This window comes from Ambystoma mexicanum, chromosome 13, assembly GCF_040938575.1.
Source record: "Ambystoma mexicanum isolate Mex_15411 chromosome 13, UKY_AmexF1_1, whole genome shotgun sequence".
NCBI lineage: Eukaryota > Metazoa > Chordata > Amphibia > Caudata > Ambystomatidae > Ambystoma > Ambystoma mexicanum.
In genome coordinates this window covers 623,017,162-623,032,802 of record NC_090938.1, presented here as the reverse complement: position 1 = coordinate 623,032,802, position 15,641 = coordinate 623,017,162, and positions in this window count along the sequence as shown.

The window sequence follows — 15,641 nt, the reverse complement described above, 5'->3', positions numbered from 1 at the left end:
GTGCGCGGGAAGTTGCACACGCGAAATGGCCGGGTACGTGGATTTCAGGGGCGCGCGGGAAGTCCCACACGCGATATGGCAGGGAACGTGGATTCGAGGGGTGCGCGGGAAGTTGCACACGCGAAATGGCCGGGTACGTGGATTGCAGGAGTGCGCGGGAAGTTGCACACGCGAAATGGCCGGGTACGTGGATTGCAGGAGTGCGCTGGAAGTTGCACACGCGAAATGGCCGGGTACGTGGATTGCAGGAGTGCGCTGGAAGTTGCACACGCGAAATGGCCGGGTACGTGGATTGCAGGAGTGCGCGGGAAGTTGCACACGCGAAATGGCCGGGTACGTGGTTTTCAGGGGCGCGCGGGAAGTTCCACACGCGATATGGCCGGGTACGTGGATTTCTGGGGCGCGCGGGAAGTTCCACACGCGATATGGCAGGGAACGTGGATTCGAGGGGTGCGCGGGAAGTTGCACACGCGAAATCGCCGGGTACGTGGATTTCAGGGGCGCGCGGGAAGTCCCACACGCGATATGGCAGGGAACGTGGATTCGAGGGGTGCGCGGGAAGTTGCACACGCGATATGGCCGGGTACGTGGATTTCTGGGGCGCGCGGGAAGTCCCACACGCGATATGGCAGGGAACGTGGATTCGAGGGGTGCGCGGGAAGTTGCACACGCGAAATGGCCGGGTACGTGGATTGCAGGAGTGCGCGGGAAGTTGCACACGCGATATGGCCGGGTACGTGGATTTCTGGGGCGCGCGGGAAGTTCCACACGCGATATGGCAGGGAACGTGGATTTGAGGGGTGAGCGGGAAGTTGCACACGCGATTTGGCTGTGTGCTCCCAGGCATTACCTGTACACCCTCCACGGCCCCTGCAGGCAGCACACACCACAGGGAACTACCCTGCACACCTGCTCATGTCTCCCACCACCCCCACCCCCAGCACTGTGGGCAACCTGCCAGCAGGCCCCCACCCATGGCCAACCCATGTCTCCCACCACCCCCACCCCCAGCACTGTGGGGAACCTGCCAGCAGGCCCCCACCCATGGCCAACCCATGTCTCCCACCACCCCCACCCCCAGCACTGTGGGCAACCAGCCAGCAGGCCCCCACCCATGGCCAACCCATGTCTCCCACCACCCCCACCCCCAGCACTGTGGGGAACCTGCCAGCAGGCCCCCACCCATGGCCAACCCATGTCTCCCACCACCCCCACCCCCAGCACTGTGGGGAACCTGCCAGCAGGCCCCCACCCATGGCCAACCCATGTCTCCCACCACCCCCACCCCCAGCACTGTGGGGAACCTGCCAGCAGGCCCCCACCCATGGCTAACCCATGTCTCCCACCACCCCCACCCCCAGCACTGTGGGCAACCTGCCAGCAGGCCCCCACCCATGGCCAACCCATGTCTCCCACCACCCCCACCCCCAGCACTGTGGGGAACCTGCCAGCAGGCCCCCACCCATGGCCAACCCATGTCTCCCACCACCCCCACCCCCAGCACTGTGGGGAACCTGCCAGCAGGCCCCCACCCATGGCCAACCCATGTCTACCACCACCCCCACCCCCAGCACTGTGGGCAACCTGCCAGCAGGCCCCCACCCATGGCCAACCCATGTCTCCCACCACCCCCACCCCCAGCACTGTGGGCAACCTGCCAGCAGGCCCCCACCCATGGCCAACCCATGTCTCCCACCACCCCCACCCCCAGCACTGTGGGCAACCTGCCAGCAGGCCCCCACCCATGGCCAACCCATGTCTCCCACCACCCCCAACCCCCCATCCACCTGGGGCACCCTCCACCAGGCCCCCACCCATGTCCCCCTGGCCCCTGGTCCTGACGATACACAATAATGGCAGTAATGACCAGCATACCCAGCACAAACACCCAGGCAAGGATTGCATGCACCCACATAGTGAATGCAATCACATGACACAACCCCAAAGGCAAGTAAGCAAAAGAACACATGTCCGCCACACACACATACACAATGGGTGCAAGTCAATGTCAAAACCCATATCATGGCATGTAAGAAACCAAAGAAAAAATGACACAAGTGTAAGATAATAGTAAAATGTATTAAAAAATAAAAATAAAGTAAACTCTGACAACTATCTGGTAAAGCAAATAAAAGGTCCATGTCCGGGAACAAAAATGAGAAACCAAAAAACAAAGGATAGAAAAATGAATAGATTTTGTCCAAAGTAAACACATGTAGAATGAAATGAAAGATAAACCATTACGACATGGTGTGACCAATATGAAAGTAAAAAAATTTATCTCACAAAAAATAACTATATTTACAGGATTGTTCAAGGGTCCATGAGCCCAACACCACAAATTAAACCTAATACTAACTATTTAAAAAAATATGTACAAAGAAGTGGCCATTGTCCAAGCGGTCCAAAAAAATAAAATTAAATAAAGGAAACCTAGCACTAACTAACTAAAAAACTATATACAAAGGCAGCGGGCTAGTCCTGCGGCTCACTTGGTGATGCTGGCCAGGGCATCCTCGAACTCCATGTCAATGTCCTGGAGGCGGGACTCAGTCCTGGCCCCGAGGTCTCGCAGGGACAACCCCATGTGCTCTCCAAATTCCCTGCGAGCCTCCTCGAGGCACTCAGCCCGCCTCAATGCCTGATGCATGGAGATCTCCGCCCTGGCCATGGCGAGCCGCTCCTCTTCCGCCCGCTGCCGCTCCGCACCTATCCGCTGGCCAAACTCCTCCCACACGGAACACACCGCCATGCCAGGGTTGCCCTGCCCTCCGGCCGATGCCTGCCCCTCCGATCTTGATGGCCCTGAGCCATGATGCCTCCCACGTCGAGCCCGCTGCTGCCTGCGACGCCACTGCCTCTGCCAGCACGACGGCATCCAGGCTGATGGTAACCACCGACGCCGTCGTGCACGTGCCCTGCCCGATGATGCCGGCACATCTTCCATCTGCTGGGGTCCACTTGCTGTGTCGTCCACCCCTGCTGGACCTCCGACTCCCAACTGCGGCAGGGATGGGATCCCCACCGAGCTGGCTGCATTGGTCGGGGCAGGTCCACAGGGGGCCATGGTGGCATCTGGGCCGGAAGACGGCAAGGAGAACGACTGGTGGATAGCCTGCACAGAGGAGGAGAGGGCCGTCAGATTGGCCAACACATGCAGGAACCCCCCGAACATGGCCGATCCCAATTGGGCCACGTCGGCACGGTGCACTTCGTGATGACGTGCGTGCTCCTCCCGGGAAGCACGCACGGCATCACGAATCACAGCCGTGCGCATCGCGACCCCAATCAGGACCTGCTCACGCGGCCAGGGGTTCCCACGGCCGCAGGTGGAGGGGAGTCAGTTGACATGGACATCCCCTCTACCTGCGGACGGGCCTGGGACGGGGCATCCCTGCTGGTGCATGGTGGTGCACTCACAGGGTCAGGGACAGCGACATGCACAGGCCCCTCCACGGTGACCTGTGCTGCCTCCTGCCCCTGGCCCTGGACTGCACCACTTGCACCAGCAGGGATGCTCCCACCAGGGCCCATGTGTGCACCAGTGTCGGCCTCCTCCTCCTCTGTGCAAACCACCAACCTGGATGGCTCCTCACCGTCTCCCGCCGTAGCAGGCCCCTGTGGGGGCTCACCCACCCCTTCCGCTGCAGCCGTGGGGGCATCCCCGCCGCCTTGCTCCACAGCGCCGTCTCCGCCCTCTTCTTCACTAGCCGCTGCGTAGAGGGAGACAAAGAACACAAGCATCAGGCTACTGTACAATGGTCCCCTAGACAGGAAGCAATAGCAGATGAGCACCCCTGTCAAAGTACACTTCCATCATGTCCCTCCACAACACATGGGTCAGTCCAGGCAAAACGCACACAGTAACAGGCATGGTGCATGCCATGCACATTTCCATGCATGTCCAATTGACTCTTGAAACATTCAATGAAATGTAACTCACATGCATCATGGCTCATGCATATCACATGCACACACTACACCTCAGTCACATCCATCTGGCCACAATCACACCAAACACAGGCAAAACAAGGGTAAGGTGGGTGCGTCACTGAATCTGTGCATTGTCACACACATGAGTCATGCATCCATGGCATGCACAAGTCACAGACATGCAGGTCAGGCACACAGACATGGCTACCATATATGTACCTGGCATCAGCACCCATCCTCACCCCCATCCATGTCCAGGTACAGAGACTGGCATGCTCTCATGTCCCAAATCTGCATAGTGCTCCCCATGCCGCATTTCTACACATGCAACAACCATGTGGGTCACACATCACTGGTCGCACATGCATTACCATGATGTCCCAGCACACATACATGCATACATGGCACATGGCACACATACAGGCAAGTATCATAGAACCAGCACACCGCAACATGCCCTGTCTCACACAGTGATGCTTGGACACTTACCGCTCAACTCCAGACGGGTCTCCCTCTCAAGGATCTGGGCGTGGAGCGCTGGGCGTACGCGTTCCAGGACCCTCTTCTGGATGGAACTCATGTGGCCCCGGCCCCCCTCCACGAGGCGCCGGGCCTTCACAAGGGTCCTGGACCTCAAGTCCTCCCAGCGCTTCTTGATCTTCAAGACGTTGCGGGTTGCCACCCCCTCCGCGTTGATGGCAACCACACAGTCGGCCCAGATCCTCTCCCGTCCTTCCTTGCTGGCGCGGGACGATCCAAAGAGGGCATCATACTGCCCCAGGACATGCTCCACCAGGACACCAACTTCGGTGGCAGTGAAGCTGGTGCCCCTCTGCCCCTCTGGCCTGGGGTTGCCACTGGTGCCAGATGTAGAAGTGCCCGACATGGCAACCCCAGAGGCAGGTGTGGGTGGGCAACTGGGTCCTGGGGCTGGGCTGTGGAGCGATGTAATCCCAGTTGGGAGTCTTCAGTTCCAGCAGGGGTGGACACAGCAACTGGACCCCTGCAGATGGCTGATGTGCAGGCACCAAATGGCAGGGCACGGTGGCAGCAGGCAGGCAGGCAGGCAGGCAGCAGCAGATAGCACGTGGGAGGCTGCTCAGGGCACTTGGGGGGCAGTAACTCGGCCTTCGGGGCAGGAGCGTGGTGTTCCGTGTGTTTTCGGGTGGCCAGCTTGATACGGAGTGATTTGGCACGTGAAATTCCTGCACGTCAGCGTGAAATCCGAGGAAAGGCCCTTAGCGCGTAAGTGCGTCAGCACGCATACGCGATTCTATTGGACCAGAGTCCCTCATCGCGTAAGCGCGTCTGACGTGATCCGCACGGGCGTTCCCCACTCAGCACGTGAAGACGGAGCACACGTGGAAATCCTGCACGTCAGAGTGTCATCGCGTGTAATTGGCCAAAAGTGCGCGTACACGCCATTGGCCTATGTACGTGTATTTCATCGCGTGTAATTGGCCAAAAGTGCGCGTACACGCCATTGGCCTATGTACGTGTATTTCATCGCGTGTAATTGCCCAAAAGTGCGCTTACACGCCATTGGCCTATGTACGTGTATTTCAGGGGCGCGCGGCCACTTACACAGGCAAGTACGTCAGCGCACCTGTATGCCTGCAGCGTGGGAATTTCCACACGCGATTGGAGTGGGAACTCGATTCCAGGGGTGCGAGGCTCACACGCTGCCTACTACACGCGCAAGGCATTAATTTGCGCACTTTTCAATAAACAAGCCAGATGCCAGGATGAACATACCGTTCCTAGCAGCAGTGGCAGTGGGCTACCAAAGGAGGATGAGGAGGAGAGTCAGGGCCAGAATATTCACACCCAGAACCAGCCTATTCGGGATGCCAGATGACCAGGTGTATGGGAGGTACAGGTTTCCAGCACACATCATACTGGACCTGGTCAGTGAGTGGGAGGATGACCTCACATCACCCACCCTGTGCTCCCAAGCACTCAGCCCCCTGCAGAAGGTCCTGAATGTACTGCACTTCTTGGCCACTGGATCCTTTCAGCGGACAAGTGCCATAGTGGGTGGTGTGTCACAGGCCACGCAGTCACGCTGCCTACACCAGGTCTTGAACATCATCACTGCACGGCCTTCAGTCCGCAGGCACATATATCTCCCCAGGACTCATGCAGAAAGGCGGACGTGCATCCAGGAATTCTATGGTGTGGCTCAATTCCCCAAAGTGCTTGGTGCAATTGACTGCACACATGTGGCTCTACGTCCACCCAGGGCAACAGAGCACATCTATAGAAACCGCAAGCACTGGCATTCCATCAACGTCCAAGTTGTATGCAATGCCAAGGGAATCATCACATCAGTATATGCCAACTATCCAGGCTCCACCCACGACAGCTTCATCTACAGAATGTCTACCCTATGCCGGGACCTAGAGGCTGGCCAGCATGGAGATACATGGCTGCTTGGTGAGCATGAATGCCACTCCACATGCATGCATGTCAGATACTGGGTCATGACACAACACCACTAATGATACCCATCACCACCTCCGCAGGGGACAGTGCCTACCCTATCAGCCCCCACATGATGACCCCAATCCGGAACCCCACCACGCCACCCCAGGTAAGGTACAACACAGCCCACATTGCTACACGGGGCATAGTGGAGCGCACATTCGGAGTGCTCAAGTCACGCTTTCGCTCCCTTGACCGTTCTGGCGGGCAGCTGTTATATGCTCCCCGAATAGTGTGCAGGATCATAGTGGCAGCATGTGTCCTGCACAACGTTGCAACACGCCGGGGCCTGCCCGTGGACATGGTGGTGCCCCCACATCCACAACCACATGCACGCCCGCTGCGCATGGGAGGGGAAAGGGCACGGGGGGAGGCAGCCCGTACGCAACTGGTGGCCAACTTCTTCACCTAGGAATCACAGTGCTGGCTAGTGCACACTGCTCTGGCACATACCATCTGACAATCAATGATGACTCTACCTGACAATGTCTGAAAATTACTTGACAATGAACTGTCAGATACACATCAGCCTGAGATTGTTAACATGGAAGTGTCAATATGTGTGCACCCCTAGCTACACATACACCAGCTATGCATCACAACGCAAAGACACAACTCCATCAATCTAAAATGCATTGCCACAGGCGATTCACTACATGACAACATTGCCATGTCACCCACTCCCTTCACAGTCCCGCCACTGAGGACACCATGTCATGGTATGTGACAGCAAACAAACTGGCCATCACAACATGACACCAGTGTCACAAATAGCAGTGCCCCAAATGGAACATAGCCGCACTTGAGCAGCTAACCGCCCTGGAGCCACTACTACACACCTGTGTAAGAGTAATTTCTATCAAATTACACACCAACCCACCCTGAAGCCCACCCAAACAAGACACATTGCATGTAATCAATGGTAGTCTCATTACCTGATTCAGCTGGTATGTCCTCACCGTCCAGATGTACAGTGATGGCGCCATGCAAAAGTGTCAGTGCACATCTACCGACATGTAGTGTGACTCCAGAGAGTATGCCCTTGTGAAGATCTGTGTGAAATACCTGCAAAACATGAGCAACATATGTAAGTAGAGGCACATATCATACCATCATGCATAGTTAGGTGCAACAACAATGAACACTATGAATGTCTACACAGTATTGACTATGGACTGGCCAACAGCTCATGGGAGTCCAATGTCACCGTGTAATTTGCTGTCACTTGGGCACACCCTTTGCAAGCCCATGGAAACGGAAGCAGGAGGGGTGTGGATGTCTGCTACCCAAGCATCGAAACCAAACTCAGGACAAGCCTGCATGTGCCCAGCCACAATACAGTGTATGCCCAGGTACCCACACAAGGCAACACTCTTGCAAAATAAAAATGAAAAAGAGAAAAAATGGCCATGAAAGGGCCGGCGGGGGGGGGGGGGCCACCTATGAGGTCCGAGGACAGGATGCACGCCACAATCCACCTGTGTGGATCATGGGAAAGGAAAACACCCCATAGGCTCGTGGCCCACACGGCTACTCTGTTGTGGGAGATGAGTCGCTATGGCTCTGCCCAGACCCTGCAGCTGACTCTGGAGGTGGGGGAGCTGCCTCAGAAGATGGTGTGACAATGGGAGGCAGCCCACGCAAAGCACGAGTTTGCTCCTCCATGGCTGCAAGCAGGCGGGTCTGGTAGTTCTGGTTCTGGGTTATAATCACGCGGAGGTCCCCATGCAGTAACTCCCGGGATGACCTGACCTCCGCACGAGTTGCCTGCATCTCGGCCGAGAGCGTCCGTGTCAGACGCTCCAGCTGCTCCTCTGTCCTTCTATGGGATGAAGCCTCAAGCTCTAACAGGGTCGACCTGAGGTGACGGAGTTCTTCCCTCAGGGCTTCCCTGTGGCGCTGGGACTCCATGGAAAGTGATTCCCGCAGAGTCGCCAGTGCCGCCCGCCTGTCCATGTTGGACGCCAACATATCCTCCCTGTGTGCCTGGCAGATGGACTCTGTAGCCTGCTCCAGTCGCTCCATCAGCCTTTCTGGGGGGACAATGGAAGTGGCCACCCTATCCATGGCCTGTGCAATCATCTCGGATGATGCTGCCTGTTGGGTGGCCATACCGTAGATGGATTGCTCCCATACGGTATTGCCAGGTGGCATACGGCCACCACGTTGACGGGCACCACACCTGCCTGGGGCAAGGCGGACTGCGCCTTGCTGTGCCGGCAAGGCCTCAGGCTGCAGGACTGCATTCCCTCTCTGATCTGCAGCCCCAGGAACAGGATCAGAGATTGGGTGGTGTGGCCCTGCATCCGTAACCACCGGAGGCTGATCTGCCGACACTGACATCCCCATTGAGGCCAATGGCCTGGCTGCAGGTGGGTCGGACAGAGGAGATTCTCTCCCAAGAACACTCACCTGCGACTGCACATAGGTGTCATCCTCCGAGTCTACACCTGAATACTGCTCGGGGGAGGAACCCCCAGAGACACCCCTCGACAGCACGGCCTGCAGCACTTGTGGGTTTTCACCCACAAACACACCACGTCCCTCACTTGTGGTAGGTCGGCCCGGGTTGCCCTCCTGGGACGGCTCCACCACCACATCCCCAGCATCAACAAGTGCTTCGTCCCCTGCAAAGACATGAAAGAGAAAAATGGAAACAGGCATTAGCACCATGGCATGCAACAAGGGCTGATGAACAACATAGGCAGTAGTCCTACGACACATGTCCTACATGACTGGGAGTCCTCCTATGCATTCACCATCACTGGGTCTGTAGGGGAGGCTCAGGGCATACTATGTACTGATTGGAGAGCAACGCCTGCTCACCTTGATGCCTAGCACTGCCATCACACATTGGGCGGTGATTGCCATGTCAAAGGCACATGCCATCACACACATGGCATGTGACATAGCCACCAAGTGAAGAGGGAGAGGAGGGCTACTTTTTTGGATTTCAACCACTCTGGTCCTGACATTGCATCGTCACATCAATTAGTATACATGTTGTACATGGATCTGCTAGTCCAAATTGGCAACGATGCACAGTGCCTTGTCTACATCAACATAATGCAGTAAACATTGTGATTCCACCTCCCCAACACCTGTAACGGAATAATTTTGCATTCGTGAAGCACCGGTCAAGTAATGTTTGTAGGTGCAGCGGAGCACTGAGGGGTGGTGGGGCAGAAGGGGATGCCAGTCAACAATACTACTGGTGCTGGTGTCATTCATGTCACGCAAGTGCAGGGGTGGGTGGCACAATGAAGTGCAAGGGGGAGTGGCGGCTGGAGGTGCTGTACAAGGTAAGTAGGACTTGACGTCAAGGGCAGATGGTGTTAGGCGCAGACAAGTGCTGGGGGGGTGGCCTATAGGGGTACAGAGACAATCATGCTGTGCTGTGGGCTCGGAGGGGACAGGGGAGGTACACACTGCTTCTGGCTCGGCAAGGTCCTTTCAGATTTCTATGTGTCCTGCAGAGTTGTCACATGCCGCAGATATGTGCCCTTGGATTGGGGATCTCATCTTGGTGAGAAGGGTGAGGCGCTATTGCCTTTGGAGCATGTGGCAGGCCAGTTTGCCAGAGGATGGCCATGATGCAGGACATTCCCTCTCTGCCACCCGGCACCTGTGGTTTGGGTTCCCAAGATCCGAGTCATGCCAGGACTCTGCATTGGCATGGGGCTTCAGACAGGTGGTCATGACCGTGGCTAAGACATCCAGTGTACCTGACATGGAGTGGAGCATGGAGTGGGCCCTGTCAGGATGGGAGTGAGCCTAAGGGGGAGCTGGATGGGGGGAGATTTTGGCAGCATGAGCCTCGACTGACACACACTTCATGGGTCGGAATACCAAGAAGGTGTGTGACAGTGGTGAGGGTGGCTTTGCCTGTGGGGTGTTGAGGGTGAGCTGGGAGGAGAGGAGAATGTGATCACTCCAGGAGAGAGGAGTGCAGAGATGGACGGAGAGGGGAAAGTCAGATGAGATCTGAGCATCAAGAGTGTGCCCTGCAGAATGAGTAGGGACAGACGGGAGTCTAGAGGGTGAGAGGGAGTTGCTGAGGTCACAGAAAGGTCACGTGGGGGCGTCAACAGGCATGCAGGTGGATGTGTACCGCACCAAGGATGAGGAATTCTGTGTCTGGGGACATGAGTGAGGAGGAGAGGTGAGGACACTCAGAAAGGAAGTAGTACATTTGACCAGTTTTCCCAGACACAGTACGCACTGTTTGAGAATGTCAAGGTGTGGTGGACAGAAACCTCACACAAGCCATTCCAGAGTGGAGTAGGTCTAAGTAGGTGTGACAGTGGCAGGAATACCCTCAGGGAAGCCAAGGGCACACCCCCCCTGCACAGTAGTGGCGGGCCAAGGAGAGGGTCAAGGATGCAGACAGAGCTGGCCGTCAGACATGTTTCCATGAGACCAAGGATGTCAAGGTGCATAACCTCATGTAAGTGACAGTTATCGGAGGAATGCCTGATGCAGCCGCAGTGAAAGGAGTGTAATTGTGGAGGAGGTTGACAGCCTTGTAGGACTTACGGGGAGTGCTAGAGATCAGAGGTGCCGCATGTGTAGGAGTTGGAGTGGGAGGCGGAGAAGGTTCATGGGAGGGTGCAGGGAGGCAGTGCAGGATTGATGAGGAGAGAGGAGGGGGGACAGCAGGAGAGGTAAGGAAGTTGATGAGATGTGGGTAGCATTTCTCAAGGAGATTGAGGTTGGCCTAAGGGCCTTGGACTGAGACGCTCCCATTACCATGCACATCAATAGTGGTATCTGAGGATTGGAAGGAGGCCAGGAGTACACCCCAACGGGTCCCACCTATGATGGTGGAAGAGGAGCAAGGAGAGAGGACAGGGACCATGTGAAGGGTCTATGGGACAGGCAAAGGCATGTATGAGCAGATGTCAGTGAGAGTTAGCTTAGAGTAGGCTCAGATGCACTGGTCAGCAATAGGGTGGGTCGCATTGGAGGGCAGGCTGCCCTCATTTGACTTTTGGCAAGCAGGTGTCGTGCGTAGGGCACGATGGTCTGAACTGTAGAAGTCATGGAAGATAGACCATGAAGAGCAGCATGGAGTGTGAGGGAATGGGGCTCGAAACCAGACGGTACCAAAGGACCCAGGAAGGAGGTGGATGTCAAGGCTACATCCACAGTATGACTGCATGTTGGTAGGCATTTATATACAGAGGACGCATTAGCATGTGGTATCATTGCATGTCAGGCATGTGAAGATGAAACTTGAATGGCTGGGGGAAAGGAGAGGAATGGTATGTAAGACATCAGATGAATAGACAGGGGAGTATGAGCAACAATGTAGTGACAACATTACTAATCAAGGGCAACTTCCATGGTGTTGGCCCATATGTGCACTGTTGCCAGTAGGGATAGTGCTGTGGCCAGATGGTGTTGCACTGAACATACTGGATGAGGCACATGGGTGCCACTATCAACTCTGCCACACACCCCCTTGACAGGCACCCAACATGAATGCTTCACACACACACCATGCACATGGATAATACACACATGCATGTGCACTCACCGGATGATGCCTCGTAATCAGGGAGGTCTCCCACACCTTGGAGTTGTCCCTCGGTGACGTAGGATCCAGCTACGGACTCGTGTGGTGTGAGTTCTATTTCCTGTGCTGGGGACCCACCTCCAGTCACCAAGGTTGCGGCATGACTTGAGGCCAGCTTATCCTTTGCCCTGCGCTTAAGGTCATTCCAGCGCTTCTGGCAATCACTAGCTGTGCGCCTCACTACTCCAAGGGCACTTATTCTGTCAGCAATGGTCTGCCAGTGTGCCTGGCGTCTGGCATGTGTGGTCTTGGACCCTGCAACGATGACCATTTCCCTATCATGATCTGACACATACTGAACAAGTGCATTAAGTTCGGCGTCTGTGAAGCTTGGCTTCCTTGATGGGCCGGACTGTGCAGCCGTGTCTGGGGCATCAGCCTGTGCCGGACGTGCACTCTTCCTCTTGCGCTTGGAAGGGGGTGGGGATCCAGAGTGTCCTACGCCGCTGTGGACACTAGGGGCAGGAGCCGTGGTGGACTCTGTACTGGGTGTGTGTGATTGCCCACTCAGCATGGGAGTAGGTGCAGGCATTGGGGGTAGTGGGATGGGGTCAGGCCTGATCTGAGGTGCATGAACTAGGACCGACACAGTCTTGGCAGGGTGTATGAGAGGTGGGGTGGATTGAGCCACACCCTGGCTACGGGGGCCAGCAGATGACCTATCTGGCATAGATGCGCGTGCCCTGATGACACCAATGTGCACCGGTGCACGTGCAGTGGACCTGCTGACCTGGATGTCAGCGATGGAATCACCCTCGGACAGGTCTGGTGCCACAATGGCCTGGTCCGACATGGGCTGATCAGGGTTGGTATCAGCCACATGACTCTCAACTGGGGGGGGGGGGCATGGGTGTCCCTGACTGTTCCTCCAGACTGGGGGGAACAGGGGCGCCCTGCAAGTCACAACCACGTCCCCTGTTGGATCCTCCACGGCCACCACGTGTGGCTCGGCCACCTTTGCCACCCTTACGGCTTGCACGCCTCCCAACCATGGCACTGATGGTATTGTGCGTATGGGAGTGGGTGTGCACAATTGTCCTGGGCAATTGGGTGTCAAAGGGGTTGGGTACCAGATGGTATTCGTACCCTAGTGCAGTGGCAAGGCTATATGACACCCCTGGGGAAAGATGACGGGTCACGCAACGCACAGGCACCCCAAAAAAGTTAAGGAACGTGCACAATACCCCTCCTAGACCACGTGTGCTGATGGAAAACCCTGCACTACGCTGTGGCATCCAGTAACACAATGAACGTATGCGTGTCACACGCGGCCTAGATTGACCTCTGAAGGGGTAGGCTACACACGGGGCAAGCACAGATGTTAGATACGTGCGTGACTCACCGTCTGCCAGGTAAAAGAGCGTGAAAAAATAGCACTTTTGGTTGGCAACACCCCCGCCAAAAGAAGAGGTGTACGCTGTCTGAGGAGACAGGACAACTGTAGAAGGGGACACTGTTTGAGGGAACAGGCCCAGGAAAACCAGTACAAGAGGAAAAAGAGAAAAGAGCTGTCAGAGGTAACAGGGAGTACGAACTGGAAACGCCGTGAAGTAAATCGCGTGTGAAACGACAAGAAGTACCGAATTCACCCACTCGCTCTCCACGAAAAGCACGTACAAGGAAATTGTGTTCAACACTACCTTTTATACAGGCCCACACGTACATCGTCACTTACGGCGTGTACGTGCTTGGCCCATTTTCACCAATCACACGCTTTGACACTCCTGCGTGTAGCTCTCTTTTCAACAATCACACGCTTTGTCACTCCTGCATGTGGATCCTTTTTCACCAATCACGCGCTTCGACACTCCTGCGTGTAGCTCACTTTTCACCAATCACACGCTTTGTCACTCCTGCGTGTGGATCCTTTTTCACCAATCACGCGCTTCGACACTCCTGCGTGTCGCTCACTTTTCACCAATCACACGCTTTGTCACTCCTGCATGTGGATCCTTTTTCACCAATCACGCGCTTCGACACTCCTGCGTGTCGCTCACTTTTCACCAATCACACGCTTTGACACTGCACGTGCAGGTAACTATTGACGCACATATGCTGGTGACGGGTTTTCGCGCGATGAGTGTGGGGTTTTCAGGTGCAAAATCACTCCCTATCAGGCTGTCCACGCGTTCTAACACGAAAGACCACGCTCCTGGCCAGGAGGCCAAATTTAAGTCCCCAAGAACCCTGAGCACGCTCCCACCTGCCATCGGCTGCTGCCTGACTGCCTGCTGGCCACGTGCCCCACAGTGCTGGTGGGTGGGGGTGGTGGGAGACATGGGTGGGGGCCTGGTGGAGGGTGACCCTGGTGGATGGGGGTTGGGGGTGGTGGGAGACATGGATGGGGGCCTGATGGCAGGTGCCCCTGCACTGCTGGGGGGTGGGGGTGGTGGGAGACATGGGTGGGGGCCTGGTGGAGGGTGCCCCTGGTGGATGGGGGTGCAGGGGGACATGATCAGGTGTGCAGGGTAGTCCACTGTTTTGTGGGCTGCCTGCAGGGGCCGGGGAGGGTGTACAGGGTACACCTGTGGGGGCCCACCCAGCCTATTCGCATGTGATAATTCCCACGCACCCCTGTGATACACGTACCCTGGCCAATCGCGTGTTGAACTTCCCGCTACCCCTGTAATACACGCACCCTGCCTGTTCGCGTGTGATGATTCCCGCGTACCCCTGTAATACACGTTCCCTGGCCTATCGCGTGTTCTACTTCACGCGTCCCCCTGTAATACACGTTCCCTGGCCCATCGCGTGTTGAACTTCCCGCTACCCCTGTAATACACGCACCCTGGCTGTTCGCGTGTGATAATTCCCGCGTACCCCTGTGATGCACGTTCCCTGGCCTATCGCGTGTTCTACTTCACGCGTCCCCCTGTAATACACGTTCCCTGGCCCATCGCGTGTTGAACTTCCCGCTACCCCTGTAATACACGCACCCTGGCTGTTCGCGTGTGATGATTCCCGCGTACCCCTGTGATAAACGTTCCCTGGCCTATCGCGTGTGCTACTTCACGCGTCCTCCTGTAATTCACGTTCCCTGGCCAATCGCGTGTTGAACTTCCCGCTACCCCTGTAATACACGCACCCTGGCTGTTCGCGTGTGATGATTCCCGCGTACCCCTGTGATTCACGTTCCCTGCCTAGTCGCGTGTAGTACTTCCCGCGTACTCCTGATTTGGAGATTGCCCGCTTTGCTTTCCTTGTTTGCCTGCCCTGTGAAGTGGTCCGGGGTTAGCGCAGCCCTTAGCGATGATTTAGCGCTTTTGATGGCTTTTCCGTGCGCGAGGGCGTTCTTGGGGGCGTTACTGGCGCTGCTGCAGGCTCGCTGCGATTCTCTGCGCCACGGCTGTTTTGGGAGCTTGAAATCCATGAATACGCTGTGCGCGGAAATCTGTTTTAGCGCACATGCCTGGCACAGACTATCGCAGGCGCACGCTGTGCGCCAGCCGCGTGCGCTACTTGTGCGCTGGATTCTATGAATTACCCTGTTGATTGGGGAACCTGGGGGGAACGCTCAATAGTGGGTTTGGCTGTCCTGGTGCTAATCATGGGTGGATGGTTGATTGTGCTATCAGTAAAAATGAAAATGTTATTGATTTTACTAACTACGTCAGGAAGAGAAAGATATCCCAATACACATGCATTT